Source organism: Sciurus vulgaris, assembly GCF_902686455.1.
Source record: "Sciurus vulgaris genome assembly, contig: HiC_scaffold_178_arrow_ctg1, whole genome shotgun sequence".
In the NCBI taxonomy this organism is placed as follows: domain Eukaryota; kingdom Metazoa; phylum Chordata; class Mammalia; order Rodentia; family Sciuridae; genus Sciurus; species Sciurus vulgaris.
In genome coordinates, this window is record NW_027632875.1 from 575892 (window position 1) to 596989 (window position 21098).

At 44.5% G+C, this 21098-nt stretch overlaps 3 long non-coding RNA genes across 3 annotated transcripts in view; 2 read left to right on the forward strand and 1 right to left on the reverse strand.

The window, feature by feature from the left end:
* Window positions 1–4863: 4863 nt before the first annotated feature.
* LOC306652341 lies at window positions 4864–6937 on the reverse strand. The gene is made up of 3 exons (XR_013761359.1): window positions 6682–6937; window positions 5673–5791; window positions 4864–5131 (listed from the first exon to the last, which is right to left on the reverse strand). It is a non-coding gene; the product is annotated as an uncharacterized lncRNA (long non-coding RNA).
* Window positions 6938–11949: 5012 nt separating this feature from the next.
* Window positions 11950–13765, forward strand: LOC306652355. Its single transcript, XR_013761379.1, has 3 exons — window positions 11950–12051; window positions 12638–12831; window positions 13664–13765. It is a non-coding gene; the product is annotated as an uncharacterized lncRNA (long non-coding RNA).
* A 2764-nt stretch (window positions 13766–16529) lies between these two features.
* Window positions 16530–21098, forward strand: part of LOC306652354 — a 908127-nt gene continuing 903558 nt past the window's right edge. The window contains exon 1 of the long non-coding RNA XR_013761378.1: window positions 16530–16695. This is a non-coding gene — a long non-coding RNA (uncharacterized lncRNA). The remainder of the gene's footprint in view (window positions 16696–21098) is intronic.

A 21098-nucleotide genomic window follows, 5' to 3' on the forward strand; every position in this document is an offset into this window, starting at 1 on the left:
TAAGAGCATCAGTCTCTGTCCATCCCTGACCCAAAAAACTGGGCCATGAGCTAATGTGACCTGATATTCAGAGTGAAGTCACCTGGTTTTGTACTTTTTATTTCCTGTTTTTCTTTTCTTTCCCTTTCTCTTTCCTTCCTTCCTTCCTTCCTTCCTTCCTTCCTTCCTTCCTTCCTTCCTTCCTTCCAAGATACAGATGACTTTCTGAGTCTTGAAAATCTGAATCAGCTGGGTGGCATGATCTTGGAGATGACTGTCAGGCATGGGGTTGTAGTCACAGTTGCATTTGAGTGAAGAGGGGAGCAATGAGATCAGGGGCTTCTGTGAGAGTGTGAAAAGTGAACTTGGTGGGCTTGGTGTCCACTGAGATCCCAGTATCCAGCAGAAAGTCGAGAAGGCACCAGGGCCATCTTCTGGTCATCTGCCCAGGACCACACAGTTGCTTCTACACCATCACTGGGTATTTGTGGGAAGAAATTCACATCTTAGATAAGTTCATGGTGGACACACTCCTGGGCTCCAAAACAGGATGGCTGTGGGCTTCATTCTGGGTTCTCACTCTTACCAGCTCTGTGACTGCAGCTAAAGTCTTCTTCTCTGATCTCAGCTTGCTCATTTATAAAATGGCCAAACTATGACTCTGACTCTGGGGCTCTAGTTAAGATTTCACAAGATTGTGCATTTAACATTATTAGCTTGGAACCTGCAGGACAGGAATGAGAGCCCCCTACCCTGACATCATGATGCTGTGAACTGCTGCCTCTGGAGGGGCACTGGGGATTTCTTCTAAGCAGCCTTAGAGGAGACTCTGATGGGGGTTGGACACTTTTTGTTGTTGATGTTTCTTTTTTGCAGTTCTGGTGATGCAACCTAGGACCTCACACATGCTAGGCAAGCACTTTTCCACTGAGCTACACCCCAGCCTTGAGGTTTGGGGGGGAAACTGGACATCTGCAGATCAGCTCACCAGGCCTTTCACATCTGGTCTGCACAAGGCTGGGCTCCTACTATTAGAAACCCTTCATTTTTTGCCTCCAAGAGCACCCTGAAAATTACAATCCCCCCATATCCAGCAGTGAAAGAATGAGCATGGAACATTAATCAGTGACCCTAAAAAGCAATCCAGGAAGCAGGAACTATGTATATCTTATTTTAGAAATAAGGAAAGTGAGTCCCAGAGAGTTTTCATCCCTCAACTAAAGCCATGTAGCTATTGAACACTGGAGAGCCAGGAAATACAACAGATGATTCCAGTGGCCCTGGTCTGACCCTTGACCTCGCCTCCCTCCCAGAGGCCCCAGACAACTCTGAATCCCACAGCCTACATTGAGCATTCTGTAGAAGGGGTTGTTCACTGCCCAGCATGAGAGCTAGACTCAGGGTGTCATTCTCGCTCTGACCATTGTTTGCTGTGTGATCCTGGGCAAATTACTTTCTCTGTCTCTCAAAATAAAAATAATAACACCCATTCTTGGGGAGCTGGGTTCCATGAGAGAACTCAGATAAAACAGTAGACATTAGGACATAACTCTAAATATCATGTAAATTGCAATGCTTTTTTCTTCTCTCCTCAGGACAAACAGACACTACTCATGGTCCAACCACATAGAGCGAGGACGCCATACAATTACCTTCCTCCCCTTTCTTTTTGAAACCTTAGCTCAGATGCTAAATCAAAGCTGATTGCTGCAGCTGACAGGCCTCACCTTTGACCAGCTGCCCTTGGCCTTCCAGCATGCTTTACAGCCTCTCTACCTCTGCACTTAGTACCCTGGCCTGTGGAATGTGCTGGCTTGGAAGGACAGGTGTTGTCCTTTTCTCTAGGTGGTGCCCATTTTCAGAGGATAGATGGCTGCCCCAGAGCCATGGAGTGCTGCTCTGTAAGGCCAGGAACCCCATCATAGCTCTGAGCAAAAGATGGACTTACAGCCCTAGGAGGATCTCATCCCTGGGTTTTCAATCTGAATGATTCTTATCATGCCGTTGATGTTGGAGTGTTGTGATTGCTTCATCACAGAATGCTTTTAATCTTAAAGAACTTACCTAGAGATGCTGCATGAGCATGCTCACAGTTCCCACGCCCAAGGATCCTACTGCTGGCTGGTGCCAGGGTCTGAGGCCCTCTTTGGCCCTTGGGGAGCACAGTTCCTGAGCAGAGCTTATGACACTGATGCTGGGGAGTTGGAGGATAAATAGACTTGCTCCCTGAGCCTGAAGAGTGATCTGTGGGGCCCTACAGGCCTCCAAGGGTATTATCTCACAGTGCCCTTGGTGGCTGGTGTTCATTGCCACACCCTTCTTTGGTTTATTCTCTTCCTTGTTCCCAGGTGTACTCCCCTCCTAGGGCTTCCTCAGTTTACCTGTCAAGGAAACCCCTGAACCAAGTCCTCTACAGTTCTACTCCTGGGAGATCAAACCCAAATGAATATACATGTCTACAGTGAACATCAGGGCTCATGGTTCCAGTGCAGTTCCTATGTGCTAGCAGGGAGTGTACCTCCTGCTTTTTATGGATTAAGTCATTTAAAGATTAAAAATGTCCTATTTAGAACAAGCAACTGTTTTGCCCATTTTATAGGCAAGGACATGTGGGCCCAGAGAGACTGAGGAACTCACTGAAGGTCACACAGTCAGGAAGTGTCAGAGCTTTTCTGTTGATGGTAGGAGTGGAGATCTGGACTCTACCTAATGCATAATATTAATTAATCCATATTAATGACATATTTACCATCAACTAATTAATATTAATATTTAATGTCTAGTCTTCTTTTTCTTACTCTGATTAAAATGACTTACAAGGTCCTGTCACCTTCTGCAGGATCAGGTACAACATGAAGGACGTATTCACTTCATCTACACATTGTCTCAACAGCTAGGGTGGCCAGATCAAATATAGGATACCCCCAGTATACATGAATTTCAGAGAAACAAAGAATAATTTTTAGGATAAATATGTTCCCAAAGATTATGTGGGATAAACTTATACTAAAAATGTATTCATCTTTTATCTGAATCTCAAATCTAACCACCTAGCCTGTGTTTTCACTTGCTAAATCTGGCAACCATAACAGCAGGCTCATCTCAGAGCTGACAAAGATGCAGAATTGGAATTGTTGGAATTATTTACCTAAGACTGGAAGAGTCAGACTACAGTCCCTCTTAGGTCTGGGCCCCTGAACTGAGTGCTGTGTGTCTGGCTCTCAGGCAGATACTGGGCTCTGGGCACACCCTGGTTGGTCTCCCTGAATCCCATCTGTGGAAAGAACAGGACCCAAGTCAAGGCTGGCTGGTCTCAGGCATCACTGCAGGAAGCAAACACACAGAAGCGGAAAGAGGGGAAAGAATTCAATAAAGACTTCATGTTTTCCTGGTAGCCAAGTCTTCTCCCTTGGGTGAGCTGAGTTCTGAGACCCTGCCAGGGACAGAAACCAGAGACTTCCCTCATCCTGAGGAATGAACTGGCCCTTTCAGACCCAGGGCATTGACCTGGCAGCCCTCATCTGTAAACATCCAAGGCTAACTCCAAGTTCAAGGACAAAAGTGGGATAAACTTAGAGATGCAATTAGGTGCTCCCAGGTCACCCTCCCCAGGCCCAACTGTTCTCCATTCCCAGACTGAATTTACACCAGTTTGCATAGCATCCTTATCTTGGCACAAAGTCAGTTCCTCACCCACACAGACTTCCCATCTCCCTCATTGAAGGTGTCCCCAAACCAGAGACACAAGCATTTAGTCCACAACAACTGGCTGCATTGACACTTAGAAGATTCCAACAGCAAAGCCCAGAGAGTAGAGCAGGATACCCTGGGCTGGAAATCAGGACCCTGGACTCAAAGCCAAAATCTCCAAAAGCTCCATCTGTTTGACAGGGTGGCCCTACAGGGGACTTGAGGGAAGCCAACTAACTTCTCTAAATCTCCTTTGGACAGCATTAAATGGGGGGAAATAATGAGGCCCAAAACTTTGTGCCAAAATTTCCTCTATCCTCCCCTCCCCTGCCTTTCTTCTTTCCTTTCTCTCCTTTCCTTCCTCCCTTCCTTCAACCAAGAATGCCTCTGAGTATCTGTTTTATGGGAGCCAGGACCTAAGCACATGAATGGAACTGTCTCCAACCAAGTCCCCAAGGACTTCTCAATGCAGGCTGAGAGGCAGACAAGTAGACTGACACCTACAACCTCCAAACAGTCTTATTTGAAGGAGAGAGTTCTAGGGGACCCAAGGACTAGAAAGGAGAGGCACGCCACTCAGCCTGTGGACAGGCTAGAATTTCCTTGGAATCACTAGACTGAGACCTGCAAACTTAACAGGGAGTATCTGGGTAAAATGTGAGCCTAGGGCACATTTTGTGGCTCTGGGACAGACTTACAATGATTCAGAACAGCCAGGGACTATCTGGGACACATACAGACTTCAGGAAGGCTTGAGAAAGAAGCAGGAGGTCAGAAAAGAATGGAATGGAGAGGGGTAGAGCCCCAAGAGTCCTGGGACCCTGCTAGAGGTCTCTCTGGCTTCACTGATTTTCTGCTTTCTTGATCTGGATAGGACCCAGATAGAGGCAATGACCCAGTACCCCATGTCTGAGATCTCCATGCTAGACCAGCTCTAGAAGGCAGCCTGCTCTAATTCTAAGGCTCTGGCAGAAAGACGGATGCAGGGACTGCCCCCAACCACACACAGGGTGAGGGCAAAAACAGTCAAAGACAGGGCCTGGAAACTGAGGGGGAAGAACATTGTAAAGGTGTCTGTTGTGAGAAAGAATCCCCAAGCTCCTTCTAAGCCACTAGAGCTGGGACCTGGTACATTGAAAAGCAAACAAAACACAGTATCTGATTCCCCTCACTGGTTTTAGGCAGAATCCTGACCTTCATCCTCTGCTGACTCACACCACACTCCTAGAACAATAATATCTAACCTCTACCAGGAACCCATGCTGCCCTGTGATGCCCCCAGACACAGCCTTGGAAGTATTTCTAAGCTCCACTTACAGGTAAGGGGATGGGGATTCAGAGAAGTGAAGCCATCTGCTGGGGTCACACAGCACTCAGTTTAGCAGGAATTAGAAGCCAGAGGCAGCTGATCACCAGGGGTCCTTGGTTCATGACTCCTGAAGAGGCTTTTACCTTTGGCAACCTGAGGTATGGGCAGGAGGTATTTAAACATATCTAATTGATTCTGCAGATGTCCAAATCTCCTTTTAACAGCATTAAATGGGGGAAAAGAATGAGGCCCAACACTTTGTGCCAAAATTTCCTCTATCCTCCCCAAAAATTCCTTCCTCCCATGGAGGAAGAACTCCAGCTCCCTATGGACCACGTTCATGTCTATGAGATGCACTCTAATGTACCACAAAAAGGAGATGACTCTGAGGGATACTTGGGTTCCAGGTGGCGTGATGCCTGGGTGATGGAAAACACAAAAGAAGCCCTGCACACATGTACAAACTTTCACCTACGCAGGTGCAGCACACTGTAGGTCTACAAGACAACACATTCACATGGGTTCCTACAAGTGGATCACCAACCATGCCCCTGTTTCCCAGGAGAGGAAATTGAGAATCAGTAAGTCAAGGATCCAAGTGGTGAAATGATCACCACAGTCATGATTCAGCATCAGGGTCTTCTGCAAGGGCCCATCACATCAGACTGAGAGCGAGTAGGGCTATTGTCCTCACCTTGGGAGACCTGTGGCCAGCTCCTCACCAGAATCCCTGAGGTTATCTAGGTTGACTGCTTGGGAATAGAGACCAGGTTCATCTTCTTCACCTTTTCATCCCAGAGTCTGGCACAGCATCTGGGCAGAATAAAAATTACTTGTAAATATGGGGGGCTTAAATTATATTGAAGATTGAGGGAATCAATTTCTGAATTAATGGAGGGAAATAGATAAGATTGAGAAAGTATATGGGTTAATTAACAAAAGGACATTTGGATGTTTGGATGAGAGAAAAAATATGTAGATGGGCAATTGCAGAATGCGGATGGTTAACTGAATGGAACGATGATCAGATGTTGGATGCACAGTAGAATGTGTGGGTTATGAATGCACAGATTGACAGAAAAGTGGATGGAAGGAAGAGTTGATGGGTAAATGGATGGAAATATCCATAGATGGGAGGGTAGAAGTAGGGAGGGAAGAATCAATGTAAAGAAGAAAATAGAAAAAGAGGAAAGAATAAAAATGGATGGATGAATGGATGAGTGAGTGGGTGGATGAATGCATTAAATAATAATTATAAAGTTATTAGATAATCTAATAATGTGCATAGTAATAGATTAGTAAATAGAGAATTAATAAACAAATAGAGAAGTAATAAACAGATAGCTGGGTGAAGGGTGGAGAAATGAATAAGTGGGCAAGTAGGGGTTCACCACAAGTGACCAAGCACATGGGGCACCTAGTCTAAAGGAGCAGAGCTTCCTCAGCTGCAGCCACATAGCATTCACCCTCCACCTCTGGCAGGGCCCTATTGTCGGGCTACTTTTGTCCCTTCTGGGGAGGGAGGCTATTTTTTGAACAGTGCTTGTTAGAGAAGAAAACACAGAGCATTCTTCCTCCCCCAGGTGCTTCTTAACCACACAAATACATGCATTGTCAGGCTGCTGGGAATAAAACCAAGTAGAAATATAGAAAGTGCAAGAACTGAAATACAGAAAGACAGAAAAGGAGCGGGGCAAGCCTACCTGCTTTCTCCAGGGAGACGGGATCTTCAGGCGGAGGTTTCCTAGGCTGAGCCTGGAGTTGCTGACCTCCATGCACTCCTGCCAGAGCAAACTCATGAACACCATGTTTTGGGCCCTGGGGACACAGGCACCACCACTGCTGGAGTGGAACTTTAAACCTAGTGGGAGAGAGAAACACACAAATCAGTAAGCAAAAACATAACACATCATCAGAGCAAAAGGATAGAGGGCCTTGTTTATCTACTTCAGCATAGAACATTCCAGGCTCATCTTGGAGTTTCCTTTTTCTAACTCTGGAACCAGCCATTTATCTAAGACATCCTAATGGCTCTCAGTGAAGCATTTAAAACATGGTAGCACTATTCATGGGGGCTGAGAATCCAGCAGTGTTGCTCTGGCTGACGATCTCCTGTGAGGTGGCAGTCACAATGGCAACCAGTGTTGTGGGACTAATGGGTCTGCCTCCCGGGGGGCTCACAAACACACCTGCTGGCGAGTGCATGCTGGCTGTTGGCAGGAGACCTTGGTGCGACCTCTGGAATGCTGCTTGGGCATCCTTAAGGCATGGCAGTCTGCTTCCTCTCAGAGGTAACACATGGCCCTTTTCTGCTACATTTTGTCCTTCAAGAGCAAGTCACAAAGTGAAGCCCACACTGTAGGGAAAGATAGACAAGGACAAAGTCCTGGAGTTGGGTTCATTTCTTGTGCTGAGGATAACAGCATCCAGAAGCCCATGTAAAAAACAGGGTCAAAGGAGGTGAGACTGGAGAAAGGCAGGGGTGGGGTTTGTAGACACAAGTGTAGACACCAGAGGTTTTATGGAGAGCTGGACTATGCCTGTGTCTCTTCCAATGAACTTCCATGGTCCTAGTGATATGCCTATTGTAGAGAGGAGGACACTGATGTCCAGAGAACTTTAGGAAGGGCACATATCTTCCCATGTATCTCAATTTCATATCTGCACCCTGGTGAGTCAGCCCCAATTCCTGATCTGTTATGGAGGGAAAGCTGTCTTGAACAAGAGAAGAAATTGGGGGAAAAACTGCCTTTAAAGAGAAAAAGGCAGAGAAAGAGTGGGAACAGATGGACAGAGATATAAAATGTAAAAGAACAAGAGAGGAAGATGGTCAGAGGCATCCAAAGGCACAGTGACAGAGAAAGATGACCAAGCAGAGAGGAGAGGATTAAGGAGACAAGGGGGAGATGGGGTGGGGTGTAAGTGGTATGTGGGTGGGTGTGGGTGCCGTGTGCATATTCTGGGTGCTGCTGGGGCCACAGTCACTGAGACCATCCATCTTTCCCTTCCTGTCTTCCATCAGCAGGAGGAACAGGGAGGGTGGGAAATTGACAAGAGACGGTGGGATTCCAGTAATTAAAGATTCCAGATGCAATTACAGATATCAGCCAGGAAGACTGGGTGGGGGGCTAGGGAGAGAGAGGGAAAGTCCACAGAAAGTTTAGCTAATCACTTAACAGTGCCCCTTCACACTGCCTTGGCTATGGGGGTGGGATTCAGGACATCAGGAAGGACAGCTAGTGCCATGGACAAGGATAACCTGCCTCGGTCAGCTCTTGCAGCATGTCAGGCATCTCTCAGGAGTTAGGTTCTGGGTGGGGACCCCAGAGTGACAGAAAGTAACTTCACACATGGTAGACCCCTTGTACTCAGGACATCTGGATGTTGAGGGACCATCTCAGACATCTACTTGCATAACACATCCATCATCTCTTGGCTCAAAGTGTGCCTGTCCCAGGCTCAGCTGCCATGGGCATCTTATCCCATCTTCACCCCTTGACCCTCAGCCCCTGCCATACCAGGAACTCAGTGCTGTCCACAACTGCAGATGAAGAAAGAAGGGATGAGGGAGGGTGAGTAACCTGCCCGTGGGTCACCCAACTTGACAGCAGCAGCAAGTCTTCAGTCAGCCTTGAACTACCTAGAAAACTACTCCAAGTGTCCTAACTGAGCTCCTTCAAATCCCATGATGGAGACATCAATACCATTCCCAAATATTAGACTGTACAAGGAGCAGATTTACAGAAAAACTGTAAGAATATGTTTATCTTCTACTAAGACTCATCAATTTTTCTCATTTTTACCACATTTTCTTTAAGTTTCTTAGTTACGACATTTAAAATACATGTGACAAAAAGAAAGAAACTTGGACTTCATCAAAAGTGAACCATTTTTTTGGGGGGTGGGCACCAAAGGACTCCATTCAGATAGTGGAAAGACAACACACAGAAAAAGAGAAAAAATTTCTAATTATATTTCTGGTAAGTGTCTGTTATCCAGAATATATGAAGTACCCTTTCAATTCAATAAACATAAACTACTAAAACATGGGCAAAGAATTTCAATAGACATTTCTCTAAAGGAGAGATACAAATGATCAATAAGCACACGAAAAGATGCTCACTAATCATTAGGGAAATGCAAATTATAACTACAGAAAGATACCACTTCAATAGATGACACACCTTCCTTTAGAATTGCTATACTAAAAAATGAAAAATAGGACTAGGGAGATAGCTCAGTTGGTAGAGTGCTTGCCTCGCACAAGGCCCTGAGTTCAATCCCCAGCACCACAAAAAAAAAAAAAAAAAAAGGAAAAATAACAATTATTGCCAAAAATTGAAGAGAAATTAAAGTGCTCACAGTTTGCTGTTAGGAATGTAAAATGGTGTAGTAACTGACCCAGCTCTCATGACCCAGAAATCCCACATTTGCATACACGTCCAAAAGAACTGATAAAGATGTGTCCATGCAAAAATTTGTACGTGAATATTTTCATAAGTAATTGTAATTATCAAGAAGTTGAAAAAATCCGAATGTCCATCAGCTGATAAATGGATAGACAAATAGAGTATATGCACACAATGGAGTATTATTCAGCTCTAAAAAGAAATGAAGTACTGATTCATGCTATAACATGAATGAAACTCAAAAACACACTAAACATAAGAAACTGGTCACAAGGGATCACATATTATGACTGTATTTTTAAAATTTCCATTATAATAAAGAAGAATGAAATTATGATATTTGCAGGAAAACAGATGAAGCTGGGGAATATCATGCTAAGTGAAATAAGCCAAATGCAAGAAACCAAAGGCAGAATATTTTCACTGATAAGCAGATGCTTATCCATAATGGGGGGTTAGGGAATAATGAAGAAACTATGGATTGTGCATATGGGAGTGAGAGGAGGAGAGGGGGAGAAGGGATGTGAAGGACAATGGAATGAGATGGATATTATTAACCTATAAAAATGTATGATTACACTACAGCTGTGATGCTGCACCATGTACAGCCAGAGTGCATTCTACTGTCATGTATAACTAATTAGAACAAATATTTTAAAATGTCTAAGATAGAGAAATCCACAGACAGAAATTAGATAGGGGCTTGCCTCACACTTTGAAGATAGTGGGTAATGGGGAATGACTACCAAAGGGTATGGGGTTTCTTCTTGTTGTGAATGAAAATGTTCTAAATTGATGGTGGTGATGATTGTACATCATGAGGCCACAAAAATTCTCTGAATTGTGCACATTGTGAATTTTGTTAGATGAATTGTATGCTAACTTTAAAATTTTTAAAAAGAAGATCTCAATCCAAAAGTATTTATGTATCTCCTTTTCTGGTTGGTGAAAATGTTTTTAGTTTCTTCATAATCGAATGCATTATCTAAGTTATTTCCAATCACTATTTATAATTTAATTTTTTATTATAGATGGACACAATACCATTATTTTATTTATTCATTTTTTTATGTGATGCTGAGAATCGAACCTCATGCCTCACATATGCTTTGCAAGTGGTTTACTACTGAGCCACAGTTAGAGCCCCAGCATTTATAATTTGTAAAGTAAGAAAAAATTTTGAAACTCTAATATAAAAAGGACAGTTTTAATATTCAATTTATAATAGAAAAGATATAAAATAGATGCACATTCTCCAGCCAGCTATGCAACATAGATATATAATATTAGGAATGGAAAAATAGGACAAAATTAAAATAAGTATCAAAAGCGATAAAATTTGCAAGAATTTTTAAAACTTTAACCTTTTGTGGATGGTAACGTTTATCTGTAGGAGTATGGAAAATGATCGCATTTGCCTCATAAATTGTATTAGGGTTTTATTTGATACTGAAAATCCTTATGACATTATCAAAGGCGGTGCCTTCTTCATTTTTTAAATCTTCACTGGATTGTTTCCCCTTTTTTTTTACTGGAATTTTTGCTTCTCCTAATATTTCCCTGTTTCTCAAAATGAGTTTTCTTTTTCTAATAGGGTTACTTTTATCCAAATTGTTCATTTCATATAGTTTTAGGTTTTAACTTTGAATAATATTTCATAATAAATTGAATTTTTCACACTTATTCAGTTTTTAAAATTTTGTTTCTTCAATTCTTTTGAATCTTTAATTGGTTACATTACTGATTTATTAATATCACATTTAATTATGACTCAGTTGTGGATAGTAAACATTCTCTTTTCTAATTTGTTTCACTTCGTGCTCATTATTTTTCTATTTTAAAAGGCTATATACATAAATATATGTATTCAAGTTAGATTTGGATCTCATTGTTTTCTTATTCCTTCTTGTTACCATGTAGTGGAAGATAAGACTCAGGTTTTTGTTTCTCAAGAAAAAAAATATATATAGTAAAAATATACTATATATGGGATACAATATAACATATATATATGTGTGCGTGTCTGTGTGTGTGTGTGTACATGTATATAAACACGGTGACAAACTTTGTTGGGTGGCGCACAGCCTCCAGGGACCCTGCGGGCAATGCCCATTGGTGGAAGGTTGGGGATATTACCTGTAAGGGAGACATCTCAAGGATCGCCTTCACTGAAGCCGCCAGCATCAGCAAGCCATCCCGAGAGGCAAAGCCAGAGAAGAGGCTGTGGACCCTGCACTGTGGAGCGCGGCCAGCCAGCACCACCGCGAAGTCGTCCAGGAGCGCAACTCTTGGCTCCACCCGGCTGCCGTCGCTCTCCAGAGCGCATGCGCGAAAAGCAGAGCGTTGTTCTCTTAGGTAAGCGCCAGCCCGCGAGGCGCCGAGCTCCAGGAAGCGTCCAGTGCCCCCTCTTCCCCGCCGCATGCCGCCCAAGAGGCCACCTGACCTGGCCTCCTGGAGCGCCTCCTCCTGCACCTGAGGCGGCCGCAGGAGCGCGCGTCCTTAGTCTCTGGCGTCTTTCCTGACTCCAGCAACTTGCACAGTCGCCCAAGCCCCGCGCCTCGTGCTGGATCGCCCTGCAGGCTTTCAATGCCCCTGCCAGGCAGAAGACCCAAGTCAAGAAAACACGTGGGAGGTAGGCAGCCAAGGCACCAGCAGGGCAACTGGGTATGCTCAGAAAGCAGGCAGGTTTTGGTTTCAAACAGGCAGCTCCTGGATTACAACAGTGCTGTGAATACTGGGGGCGTGGGGCTGGGCCAGGGTTGGGGGTGTAGGGAGGCACGGGGGTTCTGGGGGGGGGGTGCGGGTTCAGGTAGGAAGGCTAGGAGAAAGGCGAGGAGGAGCAACAGTAATCAGGACCAACATAACAGTTAGAGGAGGAGTTCGTGGGGTGGGACAGGCCCTCCTACCACATGGAGTGTCTTTTGTTGCCTTTTGGAAAAGAGAGTACAAAATAAAGGACACAGAAAGTAGAAGGGTGAAAAAGTAAGTGGAGAGTGAGTGAGTGTGTGTGTGGGGTAGGAAGGTGTGACAAGAAAGGCCCAGGGCATGAAGGGGAACCAGGGTTGTTGGCGAGGTGGGCCTTCCCAGCCTGAGTGGTGCCATTTGGGCCTGTGCCACAGCCCCTGCCCAGAGGCTGAATATGGCACGTGGCACAGTGGCCTGCAGGTGGAGCTCTCTTGGAGCCAGGGTTGCACACCGTGGGACAGTTCTATGCCATCCTTTATCCATTGCTCTTCGTTTGTTCCCACAGGTAGCAGCACTTCTGGAAGACTAGGTGATGGATTGAAGGACAGCTCCAGTCAGGGACTTGATATCCTACAGACAACAGCTACCTGAAGTCAGTCAAGAGGCAGGAGAAAAAGAGGTGGTGTTGCAAACGACCCCAGCATTTTGGGGAGGTGGAGAGTACTGCCCTGGGAAGGCCACCTGGAGCTCAACTGGCAGGTAAGGACTACATTGCCACCCAGTGCTCAGCAAAGGCAGGGGCAGTAGTGGATGGGTAACATGGTTTCTTGCTTTATCACCTTGCTAAAGGAGGGAAATGATTTCTGTGCTAGGAGGAAATATATTTGTTAGAGAAGTTAAAAGAGGAATATGTGGCTGGAAGGAAAGTGGTTGTTCCATGAACTTGGGGTTGGGGTGGGGCTGAAAACTCCAGAAGGAGATGAGGTGCAGAGGACATTGCAGCTGTTGGACTGTGGTTGGGAAATTCCTGTGTGCCATCAAGTGCCTGTAATGGGATTTGAATAAGGGGAGAGATGGCCAGGAAGAGCCGAGGTCACACCACCCAACTTACTTACCCTTTGATTTCTCTCCCTCTGATGAGGGATCCAAGTTATTAAACATGAGGTCTGGCTGAGTTGATAGACTGTGTGTGTGTGTGTGTGTGTTTGTGTGTACCTTTACTTATGTGTGCCCATGCATGCTTGCACGAGAGTGCCTGGTGGGGCCCTCGTTTGATTTCATAGGGTGTTTATGACAGCATCTGAGCCAACTTCCTCTAGCGGCCCCTTGCTTGAGTTACACATAAAGTAGCCAAGAAATAAATGTTGGTCTTTGAGAAGAGCAGTTGAAAGTACTTAGGTGGTGTGTGCTTTACACATCCATGCAGTCAGGTCTAGCTTGGCAGTGGTTGCTGAATTATAGTGGATCTCCTTTCTGGAACCCTCTTCTGGCACAGCCTCCTTAGAGCAGGGCTGATTACTGCTTGTTTTTAAAGGTAGCGGCTTGGAGGTTGAAAACTGTAGCTGTAGATTCTGCTTATCTTCCTGGCTAGGTGTGTGTTGGATTTGATCTTGATCTGCCTGCCCATGCATTTGTGAGACTCTTCTTTCCTGCAGTTTGGAAGTGAAGAGAATACAGAATGCAGGGCTTTGGGTATTTCTCTCAGGTTTCTCTGTTTCTCATATATATATTACTATGTAACATATTCGTTTGTGTGATTGTGTGTGTGGGAGCTTGCATAGTTAAAAATACAGTGACAAACTGTTGTGTGGCTCACGGACTCAAGGTCACCAGTGGAAGATGCCCATTGGTGGTCAGGAAGGCGTCTCAAGGACTGCCTTCAGTTAAGTCACCAGCATCAGAGAGCCGTCCTTGTGAGGCGAAGACAGAGAAGAGGCTGTGGACTCTTGCACCACTTCTCCTCTGCACGGTGGAAGACGTGGCAGCCAACAAAACTGGGAAGTCGTCCACGAGCGCCTCTCTTGGCTCCACCTGGCTGCCATCGCTTGCCAGAGACTAGGAGAAATGGGAGGAGGAACGGGGCAGCAGTAGCCAGGACCACGAACACCAGGCAGTGGATTTGTTATTGGGGTGGGACAGGCCCTCCTACCACTTGGAGGGTCTTTTGTTGCCCTTAGGAAAAGAGAGTACCAAGTAAAGGAGATAGAAAGTAGAAGGGTTACAAAGTAAATGGAGAGTGAGGGTTTGTGTGTGTGGGGTGGGAAGGCATGACCAGAAAGAGCCAGGGCATGAAGGGGAACCAGGGTTGTCCGAGTGGCAGCCCTGCCCATCATGAGTATTGTCATTTGGGCTTGTGCCACAGCCACTGCCCAGAGGCTGAATATGACACGTGGCACACGGGAGAAGTTCTCTTGGTGCCAGGGGTGCACACCACGGGACAGTTTTATGCCATCCTTTATCCAGTGCTCTTCATTAATTCCCATATGTAGCAGTGCTTCTGGAGGACTAGGTGATGGACTGAAGCACAGCTTCAGGCAGGGACTTGATGTCCTGCAGACAATAGCTACCTGAAGTCAGGCAAGAGGCAGGAGACAAAGAGATGGTGGACCAGATGACCCCAGCGTTCTAGGGAGCTGGAGAGTACTGACATGGAAAGGCCACCTGGAGCTCAACTGCCAGGTAAGGACTGCATTGCCACCCAGTGCTCAGCAAATCCAGTGGCAGTAGTGGATGGATGACATGGTTTCTTGGTTTATCTCCTTGCTGAAGAGTAAAGTGTTTTCTGTGCTAGCAGGATATATTTGTGTTTGAGAAGTTAAAAGGAGGGAATTGTGGCTGGAACCAAAGAGTTTGTTCTGTGTCCTTGGGGTTGGGGTGGGGCTGAAATCTCCAGAAGGCAATGAGGTGCAGAGGGAGTTTGGAGCTCCCAGACTGTGGTTGTTAAATTTCTGTGTGCCGTGCAAGTGCCTGTAATGGGATGTGAATAAGAGGAGAGATAGCCAGGAGAGAGCCGAGGTCATGCCACCAAACCTTACTTTGATTTCTCTCCCTCTGATGAGTGATCCGTGGCATTAAACATGAGGTCAGGCTGAGCTGATAGACTGTGTGTGTGTGTGTGTGTGTGTGTGTGTGTGTGCGTGCGTGCGTGCGTTTACCTTTACCTATGTGTACCCATCCACGCTTGCACGCGAGTGCTGGGTGGGGCCCTTGTTTGCTTTCATGGGGTGTTTATGACAACATCTGAGCCAACCTCCTCTAGGGGCCCCTTGCTTGAATTATACATGAAGTAGCCAAGAAATAAATATTGGTCTTTGAGAAGAGCAGTTGAAAGTACGTTGGTGGTGTGTTCTTTACACATCCAGTCAGTACTAGCTCAGCGGTGGTTGCTTAATTGTAGTGGATCTATTTTCTGGAACCCTCTTCTGGCACAGCCTCCTTAGAGCAGGGCTGATTACTGCTTGTTTTTAAAGGTTGCGGCTTGGAGAGTCAAAACTGGAGCTGTAGATTCTGCTTATCTTCCTGGCTCGGTGTGTGTTGGATTTGATCTTGATCTGCCTGCTCATGCATTTGTGCAACTCTTCTTTCCTGCAGTTTGGAAGTGAAGAGAATGTAGATTGCAGGGCTTAGGGTATTTCTCTCAGTTTTCTCTGTTTCTCATATATATATTACTATGTAACATATTCGTGTGTGTGTGTGTATGTGTTTGTGTGTGTGTGGGAGCTCTCATAAATATGGTGACAAACTGTTGGGTGGCTCACGGCCTCAAGGTCACCGGTGGAAGATGCCCATTGATGGGCAGGAAGGCGTCTCAACAACTGCCTTCAGTTAAGTCGCCAGAATTAGGGAGCCTTTCTTGCGAGGCAAAGACAGAGAAGAGGCTGTGGACTCTCGCCCCCACTTCACCACTGTGCAGTGGAGCGTGTGGCAGCCATCAAAACTGGGAAGTCATCCAGGAGCGCCTCTCTTGGCTCCACCTGGCTGCCATCGCTCGCCAGAGACTAGGAGAAAGGGGAGGAGGTGTGGAGCTGCAGAAGCCAGGACCTCGAACACCAGGCAGCGGATTTGTTATTGGGGTGGAACAGGCCCTCCTACCACTTGGAGGGTCTTTTGTTGCCCTTAGGAAAAGAGAGTACCAAGTAAAGGAGATAGAAAGTAGAAGGGTTACAAAGTAAATGGAGAGTAAGGGTTTGTGTGTGGGGGGTGGGAAGGCATGACCAGAAAGAGCCAGGGCATGAAGGGGAACCAGGGTTGTCTGGGAGGCAGCCCTGCCCAGCACAAGTGTTGCCATTTGGGCCTGTGCCACAGCCACTGCCCAGAGGCTGAATATGACACAGTGGCCTGCAGGAGGAGCTCTCTTGGAGCCAGGGGTGCACACCATGGGACAGTTCTATGCCATTCTTTATCTAGTGCCCTTCGTTAGTCCCCACAGGTAGCAGTGCTTCTGGAGGATGAGGTGATGGATTGAAGCACGGCTTCAGGCAGGGACTTGATGTCCTGTAGACAACAGCTACCTGAAGTCAGCGAAGAGGCAGGAGACAAAGAGGTGGTGGAGCAGATGACCCTAGTGTTTTGGGGAGGTGGAGAGTACTGCCATGGGAAGGCCACCTGGAGCTCAACTGCCAGGTAAGGACTGCATTGCCACCCAGTGCTCAGCAAATCCAGTGGCAGTAGTGGATGGATGACATGGTTTCTTGGTTTATCTCCTTGCTGAAGAGGAAAGTGTTTTCTGTGCTAGTAGGCTATATTTGTGTTTGAGAAGTTAAAAGGAGGGAATTGTGACTGGAACCAAAGAGGTTGTCCTGTGTCCTTGGGGTTGGGGTGGGGCTGAAATCTCCAGAAGGCAATGAGGTGCAGAGGGAGTTTGAAGCTCCTGGACTGTGGTTGTTAAATTTCTGTGTGCCGTGCAAGTGCCTGTAATAGGATGTGAATAAGGGGAGAGATAGCCAGGAGAGAGCCGAGGTCATGCCACCCAACCTTACTTTGATTTCTCTCCCTCTGATGAGTGATCCGTGGCATTAAACATGAGGTCAGGCTGAGCTGATAGACTGTGTGTGTGTGTGTGTGTGTGTGTGTGTGTGTGTGTGTGTGTGTGTACTGTTACCTATGTGTGCCCATCCATGCTTGCATGTGAGTGCCTGGTGGGGCTTGTTTTTAAAGGTAGTGGCTTAGAGGGTGAAAACTGGAGCAATTGCTTCTGCTTATCTTCCTGGCAGGGTATGTATTGGATTTGATCTTGATCTGCTTGCCCATGCATTTGTGCGACTTCTTTCATGCAGTTTGGAAGTGAAGAGTATGCAGGGATTTGGGTATTCCATCCACATGAACAGATATTAAGCATGCAGTCCTTCGTTTGTGTTCAGTGTTGTATGAACCTGTTGAAAATCCGTTTGGATATGTTCCCCCATCCCATGTGGTGGTTCGTCTATGCAGTGTTAATGGATATATCCCATTGGTAGAAACATGTATTCATCAGAGCAGTTGTGTTCTTAAGTCTGTGGTGTATTTCTCTGCTTTTCTTATAACAGATCTTTCATTTGTGAGTTCTGTCAAGACAACCTTCTCCCTGCCCCATTTTAGCCTTTCTTCAGGTTCAGTATTTGAAAAAAAAGTAATCATGGTTTATAATTATGTAATCCAAATAGTTATAGATTGTGAGATCATTATATTTCATGAAACATCCTCACTAATTCGTGTCTTTGTACCATTGCCCATGTATTTGCTTCAAAGATAGGTTGTGCATGAGGATGTACTTTTCAGAAGGGGGGATGTGGAACCTAGTAGAGATACATATATATAGACAGAATTATGGTGGCCCCATATAAACGAGTACATTCTGTTTCAAATATCATGGGATAGATGCGTTGTTGGGTGCACCCGTTTGTAATGGAAGCCAGTATTGCAAGATGCCAGGAACATGCTTTTCCCTCCAGTGTTTATTTCAACACACGTGGTTCCCATCCTATTCTTCTGAAACTAAATAGCTTTTCCTTTGTTTTTTTTTTACATGATTTACCCCAATGAGCTGAATGTATAACTAATGATTGTTCTTTTTTATAATTTGTGTTTGTGGAGCTATAAGGCATACTATTATAGAAGGAATTTCTATATGCAGATATAACTTTATCTTACTCATTGAAAAATATTCATGTCTTAGGTCTGAGTTAGATGGTTTATGTAGGCTGGATACTATGAGCTTCTGTATAACACAAGAATAGGTAAATAGTGATGATGAAATTGTGTGGTTTTTTTTTTTTTTTTTTTTAGTATTGTTGGATAGTAATTCAAATGGGCTTGATATTTGGAAGAGATTTTGTGATGAAAATAGATTTAAATAATTATTGGCATGGAAAATAAAGGCAAACGATTTCTGGGGAACAGGAACATGTGGAATTGGTATCATTTAGAGAAAGAAGAATTGTTGTAATAAGAATAGTTTTGTATTAAGTCCACATTGAAATTTATTTAGAAAGTGTTTTAAAGTTTAGAAAAATATATGAGTATGCATTATCATCTTTCTTCCTGGGGCAGAGGAATACCAAAATATTAGTTTATTCCTTCAGATTATTTATGAGTACCATAAGAATTCTTTAGATTGTTACTTTCCTATTTCTTCCTTATTAATAATATTTATTATTATATTACAGAAGTCTTTTTATTTAAAGCCAAAGTGAGCAAAAACATGAACTTCTTTTAATCATACTTTAGCTTTTAATTGCTGTCAACCTGATGAAATTGAACATGGTAAAACAATGTGAAATTATCAGAACTAGAATTTTGTATCCATCCTAATAAGCACCTAATTAAAGGAGATGATTAAAATAAAAGTAAATTTCCTTATGTATTTGTACATTAATATTAATTTTCCACTTTTTTACCTAAATTACCTTGTCATTTCTTGAGCCAGCATGGTTTTCTTCCCAAATAATACTGTTAATTTTGGTGAATTTACTAGCTCACTCCTAAATGATCTAGATATATTCAGTGTAACTTTTGAGAGGCTGTCTTGTTTGTAGTGCAGGAAGTTTATGTGGAAAGCACCTATGGAGTAATGCCACTTCAAATGAGAGATAAATGTACTGTATATCATTTGGAAGATGGGAACTTTGCTTGGTCTGCAAAGATACATCTATCCCACAGTTACATCCCATAGATTATCCTCCAAATGCTGTTTTAAAGGATGCATGTGTAATTAGAAATGTTTTCTTTTATATAATGCATTTGTGAATTTAAATTAGACTTTCCTTACAGAAGAAGATTTAATAAGGCATATAAGGTTCCAATAAAAATGTAACCGAATTCTCCCAGGTTTATTTTAAATATTAATCAACATAGTAAAGTAGCCTGATAATGGTTGAATTTGATGTATGCTGTTTTCTTAGATATGGTATCTGTGAAGTGTTCCACGGAACTTATCATCTATAAAGTTCTTGTGTTCTCGTAAAAGGCCCGTCATAGTGTTTAGCTTTATGGAACTTCAGAGTAGAATTTCAACCTCACCACCATCTTTTCACCAATTGTTCTTGCTCCTCTGAAGCCAACACCAGTACAAACACTGAGAAAATCAGTGGTGGAAAAAAGGAGTTAGACAAACAGAAACTGGCAGATAACAGTGTGAGCTCTGAACCCCGCCTTCCCACCTTGCTCTGCATGAGCTCCAGGCCCTAGCCAGCCTGAGTTGGGTTTGCCTGAGTAACCCTAGTAAATTCTAGTAATTTCTTGGTCCTCTTTTTGTATTTGCCATTTCATAGGACTAGGCTTATCTCGTGTTTTCAATTCACAATATTAGTATTGGACTTAAAGTTTTGCCTGGAAAAACTTTTAGCAGTGACCTTGATAGTCAGCCTTGCTCTTGCCAAGAACTTTCCAGGATCAAAACTCCATTCTTTTATTCTCAGTGTCTGCTTCAACCCCACTGTGGACAAATTTCAGGACCTAAGGCCTGGCCACACTCCTGACAGTGTGTTGTTTCAGTCTGGAGTCTTGTGCTGCCAAGTTCCACTTGACAAAATCTTGTCTGTCTTTGTTGGCAGGATCAAATTTCCATCCTCCATACCCCTCCAGGCCACTGTAATTTCAGTTGCTCACAACCCGCTAGTGAATTAATCCTTCCTTCATTAGGTTGTTCTGGCCCAGCCCCAATCTATTTCCTGCGCCCACTGTTCACTTGAAGTCTGGCACACAGCTGAGCCATGACATTTTACCTTCAGTCACCAATATGCCACAGGAGGTTGTGCTAGCATAGGCATTCTGACCCAGGCTGGATGTCCTCCAACTACTGCTGTTTTGGTAAAATTCAGATGAGTTGAACGAAAGTTAAATATATTCTACCTGTTTCATTGAGGGTGTACAGAAGGAGTGGCTCCTAGGTCTTTACTTACAGGACCCTGTATTTCTGCTGATGAAATGTCCTAAAGCTCTGCTGCTGAGTTTCATTTATCACACAGAGCTGTGGCCCTGGAAACCATTCACTTGTCACTTGTCATTCTGGAGTACATCCCTCCCACTGGAATTACCCATGGAATCTGGACTAGAGAGAAAACTGGTTACTGAGTCAATTCTTGCCCATGATCACTTGAAGTTCCATCAGTCTAGCACTCTGCTAGGAGAGCCCCATGTAGTGGTAATTCACAGATTTAGAATTCATGTAAATTTCAAATGTCATTTGGTTTTTTGATACATATTAATGATAGTGTTGATTCCCGTGTGTGTGTACACACACATATATATGCATATCCATTGTAAAGGGTTATTGAATGCAGTAACTTCTGTGGTTTTCCACTTTCTCTGAGCAGGGTTGTCTACAGAAATTTTGTTATGTGCACGCCCCTGAAAGCATTGACATGGGACAGAAGTGTTAATATATGGTGTCCTTCCTTCTTTGCCTGTGATTCTCACATGTGCCCTAAAACATGACACATGTGAGGTCTTTTGTGAAGAGGGCCTACAGGAAACTGGCATGGTTGTGGTGCTTCCTTGCATGAAACCCTCCCTTCTCTTCACCCTACCCCCGTGTCCATCCCATCTCA